The sequence below is a fragment of the Coregonus lavaretus genome, assembly GCF_964263955.1.
Source record: "Coregonus lavaretus genome assembly, chromosome: 20".
NCBI classification, from domain to species: domain Eukaryota; kingdom Metazoa; phylum Chordata; class Actinopteri; order Salmoniformes; family Salmonidae; genus Coregonus; species Coregonus lavaretus.
The window spans coordinates 37,164,056-37,187,504 of NC_140007.1; the positions used below are offsets into that span (position 1 = coordinate 37,164,056).

The following is a 23,449-nucleotide window of genomic DNA, read 5'->3' on the forward strand; positions in this document are numbered from 1 at the left end:
CGCGTGTGGTTTGAATAAAAAACAACAACAAAAAAACAGGGATATGCGATCTCAATCGACATTGAAATGACTAAAACCAAAATGAAACTGTGTATAAATGATAATGGTCACTTTACTCTGTCCAGCTTGCTAACAGTCATCGAAACAAAAGCTAGACAGTAAGGGAGAATCAAAAAAGCATTTTGTTTTGCCAACGTTGACAAATAACATTTAAAATTTTTTTTGCCAACGTAGACAATGAGGAAATATCATTCATTTTAAGTGCGGCCCTCCGGACCTCGGTGAAGACTGAATGCGGCTCGCGAGGCAAAATGAGTTTCACACCCCTGCCCTATATAGTGCACTACTTTTTTGACCAGAGCCCTATGGGCCCTGGTCAAAAGTAGTGCACTAAATAGAAAATAGGGTGCCATTTATGATGCACATCATGTGGATGATTGTGCTCCAGTTTGAACGCCTGAGTTTCTAGATGTGCACGATTATACATGTCCAGGTAGCAGTGTATCTTCTCATTGTGCATCTGCAGCATTTCATTATTTACATTGAGTTAGACAGACTATAGGAAAGCACTTGGATTGGCTCTGGGGTCTTTCTGGTTCCTGTAGCGCACTGCCAGCCACACCCCAAGAATCTGGAAGAGAATGGTACACAAGTCAGACAAGGAGGTGGTCAGACAACATGGCTTTTCATATTACTGAGCCAAAACAAGACAAGCCTAAACAAGCTGTACTGAGCTGGCCTGGTTGCCCATCCACAATAGCTGCTGGAACTGTGGACATTGTGAAAATATCAGAGCCGGCACAGTTTGGTTGGGTTCAGGCCGGCACGATAGCGTGTGAAAAGTGCAAATGGTGCCTAAAGAAAGCCTCACGCTCAGACACCCACCTCAGTAAAGCTGAAGAAGAGTCCAACCCCTCCCAGGATCTTCAGAGCCTGTGTAGCGTGATACAGCTTCATGTCACCACAGGCGTAGCAGTTGTTCCTGGCATTACACGGCTGCAATGAAAGAGACACGCTCCCAGTGTCAGCTGTGTGTACTGTTAACATTAGATCAACAGGCAACTACTCTGATAAACCACAGTGAGGGAGGTACACACTACGCTGGCAAAGGCAAGTAGAAATGTTCAGAGCTTCCCTGATCATTACAGCAGATATTAATCAGTGACAGGGTATTACCTATGGATAAAACCAAGTAAATCAGAAATACATTTTCCTGTGGTGATTAATCATGAACAAACCGGAGGTGTAAAAAACAGTTACCATTCCCCCAGTCATATTTAGTATGAGCAGAAGGACCCATGCATTACAAGTACAACTATTTCCAAGTTGTATTTTGTAGGAACATGTATTACAAGCAAGTACAACCAATCCTTACAGCAGTGCAGCTGAAAAAGTCCTGGTTAAACTGCCTCTGGCTGAGGGTGGTGTTGAGCAGGCCACAGCAGTCCAGCCGGCCCTCCAGCTCTCCCTTGGTGTTGTTGCTCATCAGACTCCAGGTGGAGTTCAGCAGCTTCTTCTGGAAGGAAAGATAGAGGACATTTAATAATAATAATCATAATAAATGCCATTTAGCAGATACTTTTACCCAAAGCAATTTACAGTCATGCCTGCATACATTTTTGGGTGGCCCCAAAAGGTATTGTGCCATGCTCTAGCAACTGAGCCACACAGCTCCATGAGGACATGAGTGAGTGGAAATACAAGACAACATAGAGACCGATTCTACAGAGAAGGAGGGAGCAGAAGGGAGCAGGGACAAGGCAGGGAACGTGGAGAGGAAGATCATCTATCCAATCCTTTCAGATCTACACAGGTTCCTAGGGGGTAGGGGCTTGATTTTATTTCAGGGGTACTCACCTGCTGCCCTAGGGTCATGGCCAAGCAGGAGCATGACACTCCACAAATTGGATGAGGAATACTAGAAAAGTATGAGCATTTACATTTACATCATTTAGCAGACGCTCTTATCCAGAGCGACTTACAAATTGGTGCATTCAACTTATGATAGCAAGTGGGACAACCACTTTTTTTCTTTTTTTCTTTATTTGGGGGGGGGGGGGGGGGGGGTAGAAGGATTACTTTATACTATTCCAGGTGAGCATGTACTACAAGGGCACGGTTAAGGACACAACAAACTGTTAACTTATCAACAGTTACTTATCAACTAGGCTATATTGAGAGAGAGTTTCTACATTCTACATGGGAGTTTCTACATTCTACATGGGAGTTTCTACATTCTACATGGGAGTTTCTACATTCTACATGGGATTTTCTACATTGGATTTTCTACATTCTACATTGGACATTCTACATTGGATTTTCTACATTCAACATGGGAGTTCCTACATTCTACATTGGATTTTCTACATTCTACATTGGACATTCTACATTGGACTTTCTACATTCAACATGGGAGTTCCTACATTTTACATGAGAGTTCCCACATTTTACATGGGCTCCAGAGTGGCGCAGCGGTCTAAGGCACTGCATCTCAGTGTTAGAGGCGTCACTACAGACCCTGGTTCGTATTCCAGGCTGTATCAAAATCCAGCCATGATTAGGAGTCCCATAGGGCGGCACATAATTGGCCCAGCATCGTCTGGGTTTGGCCGGGGTAGGCTGTCATTGTAAAAAAGAATTTGTTCTTAATTGACTTGCCTAGTTAAATAAAGGTTAAGTTAAAAAACAAAACATTCTACATGGGAGTTTCTATATTTTGTTGTTTCTACATTCTACTACATTGGAGATACTCTAACCCAGAGACATGTATTTAGAAATTAATACATATCTAAATAAATACGTGTATAAAGATATGGCTCTGCTCCAAACTGTTGCCCAAAACAATGAAGTCAGGGAAACTGTCATTAAAGCCCAACGATTTGAGGAGACTCCCCAACAGGACATATAAAGGATACGATGAAGAGTATGACTTGGTGGTGGTGGGACTTCCGGTACGGATTGAAGACGCGGACGAACCACGACAGACAGTTGTGAATCGAGAGGGATTTTTGAAATTGTTGAAAAACAAACAAACTTTACTCGGTGTGGCAGAGGTTCGGCACGGCCGTGCTGTGAATGGGTCAGAGATGGTAGGAGATAGTGATGGAGAGGAAAGAGAAGCAAGTATGGACCATAGTGGTACAAATAAAGGAGGGAGTAAGAAAGATAAAAAGAAAGCGGGAGAGAAAGGGAGTAGGGGTATGAAGGGGAGCGAGAGGTCTATGGAGGTAAAGAGGAGGCAGAAAAGGAAGTTTGAGGAGAGAAACCTAGCTTCCAACGCTAGCGGAAGTTCGGAGGTAGAAAGTGCAGAGGAAGGGCAAGATAAGACACGAGAGGAACATGGAGGTGAGGAGGAGCATAAAGTGATTATTACGTTTAGGGAGGAAGGGGGAGTTGCAGTTTAGGGAGGAAGGGGGAGTCCGATAAGGTTGACGGCTGTGATAAAATAGTTGATTGGGGAAGTTGTTAATGCTAAAGTGTTAAGAGATGGGAGATTGTTGGTGTGCTGTAAGGACATGGCGCAGAGGAAAAAGCTATCGGAGTGAAGCAAATAGGGAAGTGTAAGGTGGAGTCGAGCAGCTGGACTGATCAAGCAGGGAAGCAGTGGAGTAAAGGGGTGATAACAGGAGTGCCTGTGAGTGTTAGCATTAAAGAGGTAAGGGACAATTTGAGAGGAGGCGTTCTAGTGAATGTACAAAGATTGCAAGCAACAAGGTGTGGAGATAGGGTAGATAGCACGTCTATTCTGTTATATTTCAAGGACAGGGTACTGCCAAATAAGGTAACAATAGGATATATGAGTTATTATGTGAGGGCTTATGTACCGAAGCCTTTAAGATGTTATAAATGCAAGAGGTTTGGGCATGTGGCAACAGTCTGTAAAGAGAAAAAGAGGTGTGCCAGGTATGGAGGAGAGCATGAGTATGGGAAGTGTGGAGATGGTGTACAACCAAAGTGCTGCAACTGTGGGGGTGCTCATAGTGTGGCATATAGTGGGTGTGAGGCTATGAAGAAGGCAGTGGAGGTGCAACAAGTGAGAGAAGGGTGTCATATGCTGAGGCAGTGAGGGTGGTCCAGGTCCAGGGAGATACAGGTTCAAGGGAGTGATGGGTAGGAGCATCTAGACCGGGGATTACGGGTCAGGTGGGCAGCGATATGGTATTCATAGAAAAGCTGGTGACGTTCATAGCAGGAGCTATCCATAGCACTGATAAAGTAGAGTCTAAAACGGAGAGGATTAAACTAATAGTGAAAGCTGCTGGGAGACATTTGAGTATGACAGGGTTGACATGGGAAGAGGTCCGAGATTACCTCAATCAGCCAATGGTGGAGTCATGTATTACTGGAGCTTAGTTATGGTGGCAGTACTACAATGGAATGCTCGAAGCCTGTTGGCTAATGGGCAGGAATTCAAGCAGTTCATTGTTGATATGCTAGCTAAGCCTGGTGTGATTTGTGTGCAGGAAACATGGCTCAAACCAAATGTGGAGTTTATCATACAGGGATATGTAGTGGTTCATAGGGACCGAGATATAGGTGGAGGGGGGGGATTATGCCACCTTCATAAAGCAAGCAATTCCTTACAAGATGATAGGCAAAGGTATTGAACAGGAGTATGTGGTGGTGGAGGTGTGGCTGAGAGGAGGGGTGCTAGTGGTATTGAATTACTATAATCCGTGTCAGATATTGGACATGGAAGTGCTGGAGAGGGTGGAGGGCCAGGAAAGAAGTAAGGTAATGTGGTGTGGGGATTTCAACCCCCACAACACGCTTTGGGGGGGGGAAACGGATGGATGGAAATGGCCAAGTGATGGAAAATTTGATAGAAAATAAAGATCTGGTGTGCCTGAATGATGGCAGAGGGACCAGGATTGATGTAGCCACAGGGAAAGAGTCTGCCTTGGACCTCACTCTGGTATCTAGTGCGATGGCAGGAATATGTGAGTGGGAGGTATGGGAGGAGTCGACAGTAGGGAGTGATCATTACCCCATAGTATGCACAGTAGGCCGGAGGGAGGAGGTGGTGTTAGTGGGTGGAGTAGGCAGGTGGGTGTTTGGAAGGGCAAAGTGGGATCAGTTTCAGGAGCTGAGTGAGCAGGTGATGGCTCGGGTGGATATGAGAGGGGATGTAGATAGTATGAATAACTGGGTGAGAACAGCGTTAGTGGGGGCAGCTACTGAGGCTATACCTAAGAGTTCAGGGAACAGGAGGAGGAAAGCAGTCCCATGGTGGACGGAGGAAGGTGGGGCAATGGTGAGGAGTAGGAACAGGGCATTTAGAGTACTGAAAAGGACGCATAACTTCCAACATCTGATTCAGTATAAGCAGGCCCAGGCCATGGGGAGGAGAACTATCAGAGGTCATGTTGGCATCGGTTCTGTGACACCATTGGAAGGGTGACACCTGTGGGAGAAGTGTGGGGGATGATTAAGAGGATGAGTGGGATCAGAAGGGAGTGGGATTATCCAGTGTTGACAAGTGGGGAGGATGTAGCAGTAACAGATGAGGAGAAAGCAGAGATGATGGCCAGAGCATTTGTCCAAGTGCATAGCTCCGCAAATCTGTCAGAGGGGCAGAGAGAACACGAGAGAGGAGCATCATGGAGTGCTGGAAAGGAGGGAGGATGTAAATGATGAGTTGAATGCACCATTTACCAGGGCAGAGGTGAAAAGAGCAATAGGTAACGGTGGGTTAACTTCACCTGGGAAAGATGAGGTGTGCTATGTTATGTTGGCCAATCTTAGTGATGAGGCACTGGATAAGGTATTGGTGTTGTACAACAGAGTGTGGGAGGAGGGGAAACTACCAGGCAGTTGGAAGCAGAGGTCAGGAAGGCTCAGGTGAACAAGGAGACTGTTGTAGCTGTCTTTTTTTATGTGGAGAAGGTGTATGATATGATGTGGAAGGAGGGGTTGTTAATCAAGCTTGATATTATGGGGGTAGGAGGAAGAATGTACAACTGGATAAGGATTTCCTGTTTGGAAGGTCTATCAAAGTCTTTATCAGGCAGCTACTTGGTGGATAATGGTACACCGCAGTGTGATTAGTCCTCTGTTGTTCTCAATCATGATCAATTATGTTTCCTGTCACGACTGTCTGTGAGATGCGGTAAACGAAGTCAGGCGCAGGACACAGAACTCTCGGATACGTACTTTTAATACGAAAAGGATCCAAAAGGACACAGAAAATAACTCCACGCAGGGAGGAAATAACCCGCTCACAAAATAGACAACCGTGAAGGGGAAAACAATCACACACAAAGTACAGATGAGAGACAGGGGTAATTATAAGGGAAACAATTAACATAATGACGAACAGGTGTAAACAATACAGACAAAACTAAACAAACACCGATAACATCGAACGGCAGTAGCTAGTACTCCGGGCACGACGAACGCCGAAGCCTGCCCGAGCAAGGAGGAGGAGCAGCCTCGGCAGAATCCGTGACAGTACCCCCCCCTTGACGCATGGCTCCAGCCGTGCGCCGACCCCGGCCTCGGGGACGGCCAGGAGGACGCGGAGCAGGGCGAGTTGGGTGACTCCGGTGGAACTCTGTCAACAGGGAGGGATCTAGGATGTCCCTCCTAGGGACCCAGCACCGTTCCTCCGGATCGTACCCCTCCCACTCCACGAGATACTGCAGACCCCCCATCCGACGCCTCGAATCCACGATGGAACGGACTGAGTACGCCGGAGCCCCTTCAATGTCTAGTGGGGGTGGAGGGGCCTCTTGTACCTCATTCTCCTGGAGTGGACCAGCTACCACCGGCCTGAGGAGAGACACATGGAACGAGGGGTTAATGCGATAATTAACAGGCAGCTGTAACCTATAACATACCTCGTTCAATCTCCTCAGGACTTTAAATGGCCCCACAAACCGCCGGCCCAGCTTCCGGCAGGGCAGGTGAAGGGGCAGGTTTCTGGTCGAGAGCCAGACCCGATCTCCCGGTGCATAAACCGGACCCTCACTGCGGTGGCGATCGGCGCTCGCATTTTGCCGTCTGATGGCCCGCTGCAGATGGATGTGCGCAGCGTTCCATGTCTCCTCCGAGCGCCGAAACCATTCATCCACCACAGGAGCCTCGATCTGGCTCTGATGCCAGGGTGCCAGAACCGGCTGATAGCCCAACACACACTGGAAAGGAGTGAGATTAGTGGAGGAGTGGCGGAGTGAGTTTTGGGCTATCTCTGCACAGGGAATATACCCCGACCACTCCTCCTGCCGGTCCTGGCAGTAGGACCTCAGAAACCTACCCACATCTTGGTTTACTCTCTCCACCTGCCCATTACTCTCAGGGTGAAAACCCGAGGTAAGGCTGATCGAGACCCCCAAACGTTCCATGAACGCCCTCCACACTCTAGAGGTGAACTGGGGACCCCGATCAGACACTATATCCTCAGGCACCCCGTAGTGCCGGAAAACGTGAGTAAACAGGGCTTCGGACGTTTGTAGGGCTGTAGGAAGACCTGGCATAGGGATGAGACGGCAGGCCTTAGAAAACCGATCCACAACGACCAAGATCGTGGTATTCCCCTGGGAGGGGGGAAGGTCTGTGACAAAATCCACCGACAGGTGAGACCACAGCCGTTGTGTAACGGGGAGAGGTTGTAACTTCCCCCTGGGCAGGTGTCTAGGCGCCTTACACTGGGCGCACACTGAGCAGGAAGAAACGTAAACTCTCACGTCCTTAGCTAAGGTGGGCCACCAGTACTTCCCGCTAAGACAGTGCACCGTCCGACCAATACCAGGCTGACCAAAGGAGGGTGACGTGTGAGCCCAATAAATCAGTCGGTCACGGACCTCGAGCGGCACGTACCTCCGTCCCTCTGGACACTCTGGGGGAGAAGGGTCTGTAAGTAACGCCCGCTCGATTTCCGTGTCGACCTCCCACACCACCGGTGCCACGAGACAAGACTTCGGTAGTATGGGAGTGGGCTCAATGGACCTCTCCTCTGTGTCATATCGTCGGGACAGGGCGTCTGCCTTAACGTTCTGTGACCCGGGGAAACACGTGATCTTAAAGACAAACCGGGCCAGAAACATGGCCCACCTAGCCTGACGAGGGTTCAGTCTCTTCGCTGCCCGGATGTACTCCAGGTTACGATGGTCAGTCAGAATGAGAAAAGGGTGGTTAGCCCCCTCAAGCCAATGTCTCCACACCTTCAGGGCCTGGACCACAGCTAGCAGCTCCCTGTCCCCCACGTCATAATTGCGCTCCGCCGGACTGAGCTTCTTAGAATAGAAAGCACAGGGGCGGAGTTTTGGAGGCGTGCCCGAGCGCTGAGACAGTATAGCACCGATCCCCGCCTCGGACGCATCCACCTCGACTTGGAACGCCAAAGAGGGATCCGGATGTGCCAGCACCGGAGCTGAGGTGAACAGGTCCTTCAAATGACTAAACGCCCTGTCCGCCTCAGCCGACCACTGCAAACGCACCGGGCCCCCCTTTAGCAGGGAGGTAATGGGAGCCGCTACCTGTCCAAAACCGCGGATAAACCTCCGGTAGTAATTGGCAAAACCCAAAAACCGCTGCACCTCCTTTACTGTAGTTGGAGTCTGCCAATTACGCACGGCTGAAACGCGGTCAATCTCCATCTCCACCCCTGACGCAGACAACCAGTGTCCCAGGAAGGAGATGGACTCCTGGAAAAACAGACATTTCTCTGCCTTCACATACAGATCATGCTCCAACAGTCTACCCAGCACCCGACGTACCAGGGACACATGCTCGGTACGTGTAGCGGAGTATATCAGAATGTCATCAATATACTGTACACCACTATCCCCTGTCCATGCAAATCTCGGAAAATCTCGTCTACAAATGATTGGAAGACTGAAGGAGCATTCATTAGACCGTATGGCATGACGAGGTACTCACAGTGACCCGAGGTGGTACTGAAGGCTGTTTTCCACTCATCTCCCTCCCGAATGCGCACCAGGTTGTAAGCGCTCCTGAGATCCAATTTTGTGAAGAAGCACGCCCCGTGTAATGACTCCATCATACTAGCAATCAGAGGGAGAGGATAGCTGTATTTAATAGTGATCTGATTGAGACCACGGTAATCAATACACGGGTGTAAACCCCCATCCTTCTTCTTCACAAAAAAGAAACTTGAGGACGCAGGAGAAGTGGAAGGCCGTATGTATACCTGTCTCAAGGATTCGGCGACGTATGTCTCCATAGCAGCCGTCTCCTCCTGAGACAGAGGATACACATGGCTGCGAGGAAGCGCCGCGCCAACCTGGAGGTCTATCGCACAATCCCCCTGTCGATGAGGTGGTAATTGAGTCGCCTTCTTCTTACAGAAGGCACTTGCCAAATCGGCATACTCAGGAGGAATGTGCATTGTGGGCATTTGGTTCGGACTCTCCACCGTCGTTGCCCCTACGGAAACACCTACACACCGCCCCACACACTGATCAGACCATCCCTTGAGAGCCCTCTGTTGCCATGAAATGTTGGGGTCATGAGATATTAACCAGGGAAGTCCCAACACCACTGGAAACGCAGGAGAGTCAATTAAATACAACTGTATAGTCTCCTCATGACCCTTCTGCGCTTTCATCTTCAGTGGCGCTGTGACCTCCCTAATCAATCCCGACCCCAAAGGCCGGCTATCTAGGGCATGGATAGGGAAGGGCACATCGACTGGTAATATAGGGATTCCTAACTTATATGAGAAATGGCGATCGATAAAATTCCCAGCTGCGCCTGAATCGACTAGCGCCTTATGCTGGGTGTAAGAAGAAACTTCTGGAAACATCACTTGGATACACATATGAACAGCAGAGAGCTCTGGGTGAGTTGGGACCTTACTCACCGGGAATGACTCATCAGTGCGCTGCCTGCTGCCTCGAATCCGAGGAGACCCTCCCCAGCACCGAACCGCCGTGTGTCCTCGGCGGCCACAGTTAGTGCAGGGGACAGCCTCCTTCCTGGCCTCCCTACTACCAGCACCCCCGAGCTCCATAGGGCTCGGCTCGGAGGTGCTGGGCGATGGAATGGACGGCCCCAGCGCTGGACATCCGCGGGTAGCCAACAGGGTATCCAAGCGAATCGACATGTCCACCAGCTGATCGAAGCTTAGGTTGGTGTCCCTGCAGGCCAGCTCTCGACGAACGTCCTCCCTCAGGCTGCATCTGTAGTGGTCAATGAGGGCCCTCTCATTCCATCCCGAATTGGCAGCCAGAGTCCGGAAGTCCAGTGCGAATTCCTGCGCGCTCCTCCTCCCCTGTCTGAGGTGGAATAGACGCTCCCCCGCCGCCTTCCCCTCCGGGGGATGACGAACACTGCCCTGAAGCGGCGGATGAACTCCGCATAGTTCACAGTAGCGGCGTCTATCCCTCCCCACTCGGCGTTGGCCCACTCCAGTGCCTTGCCGGACAGACAGGAGATGAGGGCGGACACGCTCTCGTATCCCGAGGGTGCCGGGTGAATGGTTGCCAGGTAAAGTTCCACCTGGAGCAGGAAACCCTGACACCCGGCTGCGGTGCCATCATAAGCCCTCGGGAGCGAGAGCCGAATCCCACTGGACTCCGGATGTGAGACGATAGGAGTAGCCGATGGTGGTGGTATCGTTGGAGGAGGTGTGGGCAAACCTCCTCTCTCCCATCGTCCCAAAGTGTTCATAACGTTATCCATAGCGACACCAAGATTTTGGAGCATCGCTGCCTGTTGTAGGACGCGCTCCTCGAGTGATCCAGTCGGTGCCGTCGCTCCTGCTGACTCCATGGTAAGGTGTGTGATTCTGTCACGACTGTCTGTGAGATGCGGTAAACGAAGTCAGGCGCAGGACACAGAACTCTCGGATACGTACTTTTAATACGAAAAGGATCCAAAAGGACACAGAAAATAACTCCACACAGGGACGAAATAACCCGCTCACAAAATAGACAACCGTGAAGGGGAAAACAATCACACACAAAGTACAGATGAGAGACAGGGGTAATTATAAGGGAAACAATTAACATAATGACGAACAGGTGTAAACAATACAGACAAAACTAAACAAACACCGATAACATCGAACGGCAGTAGCTAGTACTCCGGGGACGACGAACGTCGAAGCCTGCCCGAGCAAGGAGGAGGAGCAGCCTCGGCAGAATCCGTGACATTTACTCTCAGGTACAGCCGGATATAGGGAGGTCGTTATTTGCAGATGATGGTGCCTTATGGAAGAGGGGAAGAAATTTGCCATACATAGTCAGGAAGGTACAGGAAGCAATTTATGAGGTAAAGCAGTGGGCATTAATGTGGGGATTCAGGTTCTCTGTAGAGAAAACTCAAACAGTGTTCTTTACCAGGAGGAAGGTGGGAGATGAGGTATGCTTGAGGTTATATGGGAGAAACTTGGAGAGGGTGGGGGCCTTCAGGTTCCTTGGTGTATACTTTGATACTAGACTGACCTGGGCAGAACACATTGAGAGAGTGGTGGGAAAGTGTAAGAAGGTGCTAAATGTGATGCGCTGTCTGACGGGGAAGGAGTGGGGGGCTGGGCGTTCCTCATTGAAGACCATGTATGTTGCATTGATCCGATCTGTAATAGACTATGGAAGTATAGCATATGGTTCGGCAGCCCGGACCTCACTGGAAAGGCTAGATGTCATACAGGGGCAAGGACTCAGAATATGTAGTGGGGCGTTTACGACGTCCCCAGTGGCTGCATTACAGGTGGAGATGGGGGATATGCCGTTGCAGATTAGGAAACAGCAGCTGGCAATGAATTACTGGGTCAACCTACAAGGACATCAATTGTATTTGTCACATACACGTGTTTAGCAGATGTTATAGCAGGTGTAGCGAAATGCTTGTGCTTCTAGCTCCGACAGTGCAGTAATATCTAACAAGTAATATCTAACAATTTCACAACATATACCCAATACACACAAAACTAGTAAGGAATGGGATTTAAGAATATATACATATATGGACAAGCAATGACAGAGCGGCATGGACTAAGATACAGCAGAATATTATAGAATAGAATGCAGTATATACATATGAGATGAGTAGTGCAAGATATGTAAACATTATTAAAGTGACTAGTGTTCCATTTCTTAAAGTGGCCAGTGATTTCAATAGGCAGCAGCAGCTTCTAATGTGCTAGTGATGGCTATTTAACAGTCTGATGGCCTTGAGATAGAAGCTGTTTTTCATTCTCTCGGTCCCAGCTTTGATGCACCTGTTCTGACCTCGCCTTCTGGATGATAGCGGGGTGAACAGGCAGTGGCTCGGGTGGTTGATGTCCTTGATGATCTTTTTGGCCTTCCTATGACATCGGGTGCTGTATGTGTCTTGGAGGGCGGGTAGTTGGAGTGTCTCATATTGCGAAACGGATTTTACAGGCATGCTGGGAACATGAGCAAAGACCGAACACGAGCTTTGGGTGTGTGGGTAATACCCAGGCGAAGGAGATGGGACTGTATGGAAGGGAGTTTAGTTCAACGGTAGTTATTCCTGTAAATCCACCATGGCTACTCCTGTCTCCAGTAGTTGATCTAGAAGTGTTGGAGAGACTACAGAAAGATAGGGAGGGTGTTGATCCAGCTGATTTCTTTAAGTGACGTCTGGAAACTGTGTATCAGGATTTTGTGGCCATTTACACAGATGGTTCAAAAGATCCAAGGACAGGACGTACTGGGTCAGCATTTGTAGTGCAGGAATGTGGGGAAACGCATGACAGATCATCTGGCTGTATATACGGCGGAGCTGATGGCCATACTGTTGGCCTTGCAGTGGGTGGAGGACGTTAAGCCAGACAGAGTAGTTATTTGCTGTGATTCATGTGCAGTGTTAATGAGTCTTCAGTCCTTTAGCTCACGTAGCAGACAAGACCTGCTTTGTGAGGTGCTACAAACCCATGGCAGGATTAAGCAGATGGGTATTCAGATAAGATTTACTTGGGTTCCAGCACGTGGGGGTGGAGGGGAACGAGGCAGTAGATGAACTGGCTAAACAAGCACTTAGTAGTGGGGATGTTGATGTTGAAGTGTCAATGAGCAAGGCAAAAAGACTGATGTATACAGTAATGGTGAAGAAATGGCAGGAGCAGTGGAATAGAAATAATAAGGGAAGGCATTTATTTCAAGTACAGAGGAAAGTCGGGGAGGGGAGGACGGCAGGAAGGGACAGAAGAGAGGAGGCTATTTTTACAAGATTAAGGGTGGGACACTGCCAGTTGAATAAGACATTAAACGTGATAGGAAAGCATCCATCAGGAAAGTGTGATTATTGTCAGGAAATAGAGACTGTGGAGCATGTATTGCTACAGTGTGGGCAGTATCAGAGGGAAAGAGAGAGGATGAGATTTAGTATGAGGGAGAAGGGGATACAGGAAATTAGTTTAAAGAGTATATTGAGTAGAGCGTCATTAGATATAGTCTAAAATATTTTGTTATCTTTTTTAAGAGAAACAGGGTTGGCAGGTAGGATTTAGTTTATCCCTGTCTCTGGTCCACACTCTAGTATGGTAGGTGGTGGTAATGCACCATAACGTTGGATGCCAACCGCCAATAAACCCCACTGAAGAAGAAGATGACTTGGTGGTGGTGGATAATAATAATATGCCATTTAGCAGACGCTTTTATCCAAAGCGACTTACAGTCATGCGTGCATACATTTTTGTGTATGGGTGGTCCTGGGGATCGAACCCACTACCTTGGCGTTACAAGTGCCGTGCTCTACCAGCTGAGCTACAGAGGACCACATTGGATCACATTGGATGGCTCCAATGAGTCCCACGATGCCTATGAGAAGCAGCAAGAAGCCCACAGCTATGACCCCACCAATGATGTGGATGCTAGACACGATGCCAAACTCCTTCCCCCATGCTGCCACGCCTACCAGCAGCAGACCTACCAGCTGAGGAGGAGGGAGGCGAGAAGCAGTCAAATAAAGTAGCTAAACAATTAACATGGTCCCAGATGTGGTTGTGTTGTCTTGTCAACGCCTATGGTAATGGACAAATGTGCAATGATCATGGGAGTTGGCAAGACAGCACAAACAGATCTGGGACCAGGCTAGGAAGGAGTCACAGCAACAGGTAAAGAAACAAGCAACAAAATCAACCAGTGTCTCTAATACACTCTCCCGAGTGGCGCAGCGGTCTAAGGCACTTGAGGCGTCACTACAGACCCCCTGGTTCAATTCCAGGCTGTATCACAACCGGCTGTTATTGGGAGTTCCATAGGGCGGCGCACAATTGGCCCAGCGTCGTCCGGGTTTGGCCGGTGTATGCCGTCATTGTAAATAAGAATTTGTTCTTAACTGACTTGCCTAGTTAAATAAAAAATTAAAATAAACAATACTGTTAAGGAACCAATGTCTCTAATACAATACTATTAACTGGCAGTTTGAGGTGAGGATGTTTACTGAGGTAAGATATGTGCTAAATGCATCCAAACACACACATTATCTAAAGACTGAGCTCGCAGCTGAGCAACAATCCTCTACACTTGACTGCAGACCTTGTTGGGAGCTGTAATGTGTGTCAGTGATGATTCAGAGGTCGGGAGAAAACAGTGAGCTAGTTTTATTGCTAACTAGTAGATAGGAATGTTAGATTACTAGCTAGCTAAATCAAAACACTGCTAAGTCAGCAAGTTACCTAGTTAGCTAACTAATGTCTGTACAGTATTGTTTGGAGTTGTGGACGTACAGTAGCTGTTAGCTTGCAGATGTAGGTATTATTCACAAGCAGCAGTTAAGCTAGCTAGCTAACAAGGATGACACCGTTAACTCCTCGACTAACCTGTACCCCCGCACATTGACTCGGTACCGGTACCCCCTGTATATTGCCTCATTATTGCTATTTTATTGTGTTACTTATTTTTTTCACTTTAGTTTATTTAGTAAATATTTTTTTTAAACGGCATTGTTGGTTAAGGGCTTGTAAGTAAGCATTTCACGGTAAGGGATAAACCTGTTGTATTCGGCGCATGTCGTGTATTTAGTCCTCGTTTGATTATTTTCCCATAATTTCTCTTATTTTCTCTCTGCGTTGTTGAGAAGGGCCCGTAAGTAAGCGTCTCACTGTTAGTCTTGATGTGTGCGTGTGTGTTTATTATGTTGTGGGGTTATGTGCTGGACACAGGAAGTGTGTATTTATAGATCCGACCTTTGAGCTTCATCTGAGGAGGGGGAGGGGGGAGGGACGGGACGACGACGACTTCCTGTGTGTGTGTTTTTGAATAATTTAGCCAGTGTCCCGGCAGAGGAGTGAACGAGGTCAGAAGCTCCTGCAACAACCGTCTCTTTCCATCCCTCACTTTTTTACATTTTTCCATCTCTTCCCACTATCTCACAGATTCTCTATTTACATCTCTCTCTCGCTCAATCTCTCTCTCTCTCAGTACATCTCTCTCCCCTCTTTTCCCTCTCCCTCCTTCCTTACATCTCCCATCCCTATTTCCTCCTCCATTACTAGAGAAGGATCAGATCTTGACCACAGACGCTCATGTAGAGTTTAGCCACAGATGACCGTGTGTATATGCAAATATAACCACCATCTGTGTCACCACGGAAACAGATTACCTTTGATAATGTATGCACTCACTAACTGTAAGTCGCTCTGGATAAGAGCGTCAGCTAAATGACTAAAATGTAAATGTAATCTAGCTAATGTTAGCTAAATCTTTTACACAACACATCTAATGTTAGGTAGCAAAAGCAAAATGCACAGCTTTCTAACGTACGTCAGGAGTTACCCATATGTCCAGTTAGTTGACGTCGTAAACTAGCTACTTAAACGAAATTCAAAATGTGTTAGCAAGCTAGTTAACATTAGTTACACAATCTTCCATTTGCCAGTTAACATTAGCTAGCTAAGATGTCCCACTTCAATACTCCCAATGTAAACCACATTTAAGGAACAAAGCGCATTTTTAGAGCAGGTAAATCCACCACAGACCATATTCGTAAATGTATAGAAAACCGAACACCAAGATCTTGCTTTCCTATCAAAGCTTTCACAGGCTAACTCTGGATAAAGGTATTTGTTGTTGGTCTGGTAGGCAACAGGGGTGTAACCATTGAGGTGGTTCTTCTTCTTCTTCTTCTTCGATGAGGTTTAACGGCAGTTGGCATCCAATAAATGTTGCATTACCGCCACCTACTAGACTGGAGTATAACTCCTTTATGCGTTGCTTGAAAAAAGTAATAAATAAACAAATACCCTACCATCTAACACTACACTCATAAAAAAATAATATAAATATATATATGATAATAATACCACGACCCTACGCCACTATTTAAATCTATTTAGTCCTACTTCAGCCTGAAAGGATGGGACACCACCACTTAACACACCCTGTAACTCTTCTGACGTCAAATCTCGCACACCCAAATACCACTTTGCAGCTGCCACCACAACCTCAATTTTCTGCGACTTACATTCCATCCCTGCAGTACAGTTGATAACCATTGCTATAAATGATAAAAAATCCAATCTTACTGAAACATACACTACCAGTCAAAAGTTTGGACATACCTACTCATTCATGGGTTTTTCTTTATTTTGACAGTTTGTTACATTGTAGAATAATAGTGAAGACATCAAAACTATGAAATAACACATATGGAATCATGTAGTAACCAAAAAGTGTTAAATCAAAATATATTTTATATTTGAGATTCTTCAAATATCCACCCTTTGCCTTGATGACAGCTTTGCACACTCTTGGCATTCTCTCAACCATGAGGTAGTCACCTGGAATGCGTTTCAATTAACAGGTGTGCCTTCTTAAAAGTTAATTTGTGGAATTTCTTTCCTTCTTAATGCGTTAGAGCCAATCAGTTGTGTTGTGACAAGGTGGTGGGGGGGGGGGGGGGGGGGGTACAGAAGATAGCCCTATATGGTAAAAGACAATGTCCATATTATGTCAAGAGCAGCTCAAATAAGCAAAGACAAACAACAGTCCATCATTACTTTAAGACATGAAGGTCAGTCAATCCGGAAAATTTCAAGAACTTTGAAAGTTTCTTCAAGTGCAGTCGCAAATACCATTAAGCGCTATGATGAAACTGGCTCTCATGAGGACCACCACAGGAATGGAAGACCCATAACATATATTTTGATTTGTTTAACACTTTTTTGGTTACTACATTATTTCATATGTGTTATTTCAGAGTTTTGATGTCTTCACTATTATTCTACAATGTAGAAAATAGTAAAAATAAAGACAAACCATTGAATGAGTCCAAACTTTTGACTGGTACAGTATATCATTTGTTGGTTAGTTCCTCTGTACTGGTACAGATCTACTACTCACACAACTCCTCTCAGGATCCCTCCCCTTGACCCATCTCTCCACTTTCTTCACTGCCTCAGCATATGACAACTTCTGCACTACTCTAACCCTGGAAACCTCAACCTGCCTCTCTCGCACGGGACATTTCTGATCCCCGCCCCATGGGCACCCCTACAATTAACACATACAGTGAGGGAAAAAAGTATTTGATCCCCTGATGATTTTGTACGTTTGCCCACTGACAAAGACATGACCAGTCTATAATTTTAATGGTAGGTTTATTTGAACAGTGATAGACAGAATAACAACAAAAAATCCAGAAAAACACATGTCAAAAATGTTATAAATTGATTTGCATTTTAATGAGGGAAATAAGTATTTGACCCCTCTGCAAAACATGACTTAGTACTTGGTGGCAAAACCCTTGTTGGTAATCACAGAGGTCAGACGTTTCTTGTAGTTGGCCACCAGGTTTGCATACATCTCAGGAGGGATTTTGTCCCACTCCTTTTTGCAGATCTTCTCCAAGTCATTAAGGTTTCGAGGCTGACGTTTGGCAACTCGAACCTTCAGCTCCCTCCACAGATTTTCTATGGGATTAAGGTCTGGAGACTGGCTAGGACACTCCAGGACCTTAATGTGCCTCTTCTTGAGCCACTCCTTTGTTGCCTTGGCCGTGTGTTTTGGGTCATTGTCATGCTGGAATACCCATCCACAACACATTTTCAATGACCTGGCTGAGGGAAGGATGTTCTCACCCAAGATTTGACGGTACGCGGCCCCGTCCATCGTCCCTTTGATGCGGTGAAGTTGTCCTGTCCCCTTCCATGTTTGACGGTGGGGATGGTGTTCTTGGGGTCATAGGCAGCATTCCTCCTCCTCCAAACACGGCGAGTTGAGTTGATGCTCGATTTTGGTCTCATCTGACCACAACATTTTCACCCAGTTCTCTGAATCATTCAGATGTTCATTGGCGGTTCTGGGCTGATTCCTCACCGTTCTCATGATCATTGCAACTCCACAAGGTGAGATCTTGCATGGAGCCCCAGGCCGAGGGAGATTGACAGGTCTTTTGTGTTTCTTCCATTTGCGAATAATCGCACCAACTGTTGTCACCTTCTCACCAAGCTGCTTGGCGATGGTCTTGTAGCCCATTCCAGCCTTGTGTAGGTCTACAATCTTGTCGCTGACATCCTTGGAGAGCTCTTTGGTCTTGGCCATGGTGGAGAGTTTGGAATCTGATTGATTGATTGCTTCTGTGGACAGGTGTCTTTTATACAGGTAACAAGCTGAGATTAGGAGCACTCCCTTTAAGAGTGTGCTCCTAATCTCAGCTCGTTACCTGTATAAAAGACACCTGGGAGCCAGACATTTTTCTGATTGAGAGGGGGTCAAATACTTATTTCCCTCATTAAAATGCAAATCAATTTATAACATTTTTGACATGCGTTTTTCTGGATTTTTTTGTTGTTATTCTGTCTCTCACTGTTCAAATAAACCTACCATTAAAATTATAGACTGATCATTTCTTTGTCAGTGGGCAAACGTACAAAATCATCAGGGGATCAAATACTTATTTCCCTCACTGTACCGCTACTTTCCCCAATGCTACACATTCCTTTGTCTCATGCCCTTCTGCACATTTATCACACCTCGGAATCTCCCTCCTACATACTGCTGCCACATGCTCATATGCTTGACACCTGTAACAATGTAATCTATTCGGAACAAAAGCTCGTACAGGATAACTTATATATCCTAACATCACTTTGTCAGGCAAAGACTCAACATCAAGAACAGACAACGACTCTTCAGTTTCACCACTCACGCCACCCTGTCTGCGTTGCACCAAACGATGAACAACACAAACACCTGGAATCTTCCCCTTCAGTTGGTCAACTTTTACATTTACCGCTACCCCAGTAATCACTCCTTTCAATGGCTCCCTTTTCTTGAGCGCAAAACAATTCACATCTCTTGCCCCCAGTCGTTTAACACGGAGCGCCCTGCTCCCTCTGACCAGCAGAAACACAAACAATTATCACTAGACCACTTCTGGTTACCCCTCACCGATTCCACAGCACCCAACTCTGTTTTCACCCACCCTGAAACCACAAATGGATCAGCCAAAAGGCAAGGGTCCACTTTTTCCAAACACTTCACTCCTACTGTCACAGCCAAATCTTTATCCTGACCCCCGGTGCAAGACTTGGGTTCCGAGAACTTCACCACACCTACCACCTCCGATACTTCGCCCTCATTCACTTCCATTTCTCCTCCTGTCTTCAGCTCATTCTGCTTACACTTTCTACCATTCTTCTTTGAAAGGATTTCTTGTAATGCCTCGGCTGTAAATTCACTGCGTCCCAAAAAGCGTTCTGCTGCACTCACAATAATTCACATTTTCTCAAATGCCTTCTTTGTTTGTGCTGTGCAGTTTATGACTATTGCAATACATTTTACAAAGTCCACCTTTTTCACATGTAATATATCAGGATCCCTTGATTGCCGAGAAACATTCACTGGTGCAGTCTCAATCACCATTGCGTCTTCAACGCCACTCGCACCTTCCACTCTTCTCACTGCCTCCAGATAGGAGACACGCTGGACAGCCCTGATTCTCACCACCTCTGTCTCCTCCTCCCTAAATTTACATTTGACATTTTAGTCATTTAGCAGACGCTCTTATCCAGAGCAAATTACAGTTAGTGAGTGCATTTATTATTATTATTATTATTATTATTTATTTTTTATTTTTTTCATACTGGCCCCCCGTGGGAATCGAACCCACAACCCTGGCGTTGCAAACGCCATGCTCTACCAAATGAGCTACATCCCTGCCGGCCATTCCCTCCCCTACCCTGGATGACGCTGGGCCAATTGTGCGCCGCCCCATGGGTCTCCCGGTCACGGCCGGCTACGACAGAGCCTGGATTCGAACCAGGATCTCTAGTGGCACAGCTAGCACTGCAATGCAGTGACCGGCATAAATCCGCGGACTCTGCCACATGTTTGCCACCACAGTTACAGCATATAACCTCAGCTGGCATACGATATTCTTCCCGTCTGCATACACCACATGCCCAAATCTTTTGCATTTATAACCCTGTAAGAGCACAAAAGCTCTTCCAGGGTATCTCATAAAGCCTAGATTTACATGAGAAGGGAGAGACTCATCAAAAAACAATATGGACGAAGTGGGTTTCCTTACTCCATCCACCATACAGGTCAGTCGACGTGCACCAATCACTTCATCTATACTGAACAAAAATATAAGTGCAACATGCAACGATTTCAAAGATTTTGCAGAGTTACAGTTCATATAAGGAAATCTGTCAAATCAAAATAAATTAGGCCATAATCTATGGATTGCACATGACTGGGCAGGGGCGCAGCCATGGGTGTGCCTGGGAGGGTATATGCCCACCCACTTGGGAGCCAGGCCCAGCCAATCAGAATGAGTTTTTCCCAACAAAAGGGCTTTATTACAGACATAAATACTCCTGAGCACCCCCCTGACTGAATGGTGGACATTCCTGCAGTCAGCATGCCAATTGCACACTCCCACAAAACTTGAGACATCTGTGGCATTGTGTTGTGTGACAAAACTGCACATTTTAGAGTGGCCTTTTATTGTCCCCTAGCACAAGGTGCACCTGTGTAATGATCATGCTGTTGATATGCCACAGCTGTCAGGTGGATGGATTATCTTGACAAGGGATAAAATGCTCACTAACAGGGATGTAAATCAAATCAAATCAAATTGTATTGGCCACATGCGCCGAATACAACAGGTGCAGACATTACAGTGAAATGCTTACTTACAGCCCTTAACCAACAGTGAATTTATTTTTAATAAAAAAGTAAAATAAAACAACAACAAAAAAGTGTTGAGAAAAAAAGAGCAGAAGTAAAATAAAATAACAGTAGGGAAGCTATATATACAGGGGGGTACCGGTGCAGAGTCAATGTGCGGGGGCACTGGCTAGTTGAGGTAGTTGAAGTAATATGGACATGTGAGTAGAGTTAAAGTGACTATGCATAAATTAACAGAGTAGCAGCAGCGTAAAAGGATGGGGTGGGGGGGCAGCGCAAATAGTCCGGGTAGCCATGATTAGCTGTTCAGGAGTCTTATGGCTTGGGGGTAGAATCTGTTGAGAAGTCTTTTGGACCTAGACTTGGCACTCCGGTACCGCTTGCCGTGCGGTAGCAGAGAGAACAGTCTATGACTAGGGTGGCTGGAGTCTTTGACAATTTTGAGGGCCTTCCTCTGACACCGCCTGGTATAGAGGTCCTGGATGGCAGGAAGCTTGGCCCCAGTGATGTACTGGGCTGTACGCACTACCCTCGGAGGCCGAGCAGTTGCCATATCAGGCAGTGATGCAACCAGTCAGGATGCTCTCGATGGTGCAGCTGTAGAATTTTTTGAGGATCTGAGGACCCATGCCGAATCTTTTCAGTCTCCTGAGGGGGAATAGGCTTTGTAGTGCCCTCTTCACGACTGTCTTGGTGTGTTTGGACCATGATAGTTCGTTGGTGATGTGGACACCAAGGAACTTGAAGCTCTCATCCTGTTCCACTACAGCCCCGTCGATGAGAGTGGGGGCGTGCTCAGTCCTCTTTTTTTTCCTGTAGTCCACAATCATCTCCTTTGTCTTGGTCACGTTGAGGGAGAGGTTATTAACCTGGCACCACACGGCCAGGTCTCTGACCTCCTCCCTATAGGCTGTCTCATCGTTGTCGGTGATCAGGCCTACCACTGTTGTGTCGTCGGCAAACTTAATGATGGTGTTGGAGTCGTGCCTGGCCATGCAGTCATGGGTGAACAGGGAGTACAGGAGGGGAATGAGCACGCACCCCTGAGGGGCCCCCGTGTTGAGGATCAGTGTGGCAGATGTGTTGTTACCTACCCTTACCACCTGGGGGCGGCCCGTCAGGAAGTCCAGGATCCAGTTGCAGAGGGAGGTGTTTAGTCCCAGGATCCTTAGCTTAGTGATGAGCTTTGAGGGCACTATGGTGTTCTCATGTAGGTGTTCCTCTTGTCCAGGTGGGAAAGGGCAGTGTGGAGTGCAATAGAGATTGCATCATCTGTGGATCTGTTGGGGCGGTATGCAAATTGGAGTGGGTCTAGGGTTTCTGTGATAATGGTGTTGATGTGAGCCATGACCAGCCGTTCAAAGCACTTCATGGCTACAGACGTCAGTGCTACGGGTCGGTAGTCATTTAGGCAGTTTATCTTAGTGTCCTTGGGCACGGGGACTATGGTAGTCTGCTTGAAACATGTTGGTATTACAGACTCAGTCAGGGACATGTTGAAAATGTCAGTGAAGACACTTGCCAGTTGGTCAGCACATGCTCGGAGTACACGTCCTGGTAATCCGTCTGGCCCTGCGGCCTTGTGAATGTTGACCTGCTTAAAAGTCTTACTCACATCGGCTACGGAGAGCGTGATCACATAGTCATCCGGAACAGCTGGTGCTCTCATGCATGCTTCAGTGTTGCTTGCCTCGAAGTGAGCATAGAAGTGGTTTAGCTCGTCTGGTAGGCTTGTGTCACTGGGAAGCTCGCGGCTGTGCTTCCCTTTGTAGTCTGTAATCGTTTTCAAGCCCTGCCACATCCGACGAGCGTCAGCGCCGGTGTAGTACGATTCAATCTTAGTCCTGTATTGACTCTTTGCCTGTTTGATGGTTCGTCGGAGGGCATAGCGGGATTTCTTATAAGCGTCCGGGTTAGAGTCCCGCTCCTTGAAAGCGGCAGCTCTACCCTTTAGCTCAGTGCGGATGTTTCCTGTAATCCATGGCTTCTGGTTGGGGTATGTACGTACGGTCACTGTGGGGACGACATCATCGATGCACTTATTGATGAAGCCAGTGACTGATGTGGTGTACTCCTCAATGCTATCTGAATTTACAGATATTAACAATATACAGATTATGTGGTCCTCTGTAGCTCAGCTGGTAGAGCACGGCGCTTGTAACGCCAAGGTAGTGGGTTCGATCCCCGGGACCACTCATACACAAAAAAAATGTATGCACGCATGACTGTAAGTCGCTTTGGATAAAAGCGTCTGCTAAATGGCATATTATTATTATTATTATTATTATATTAACAAAACATGCACACAACAGAATTCAGAGCTTGGTTTTTGTGGTGAATGTGAATGAACATACCTTGTCCATAATGTAGAGGCCTATGGG

General features: G+C 47.0%; 1 pseudogene across 1 annotated transcript; it reads right to left on the bottom strand.

Moving 5' to 3' along the window:
• Window positions 1-556: 556 nt before the first annotated feature.
• Window positions 557-15,913, bottom strand: LOC311148149 (tetraspanin-31-like; annotated as a pseudogene). The gene is made up of 6 exons: window positions 15,851-15,913; window positions 13,719-13,863; window positions 1,858-1,924; window positions 1,376-1,516; window positions 886-996; window positions 557-631 (listed from the first exon to the last, which is right to left on the bottom strand). The product of its transcript is annotated as a tetraspanin-31-like (transcript).
• Window positions 15,914-23,449: the final 7,536 nt, after the last annotated feature.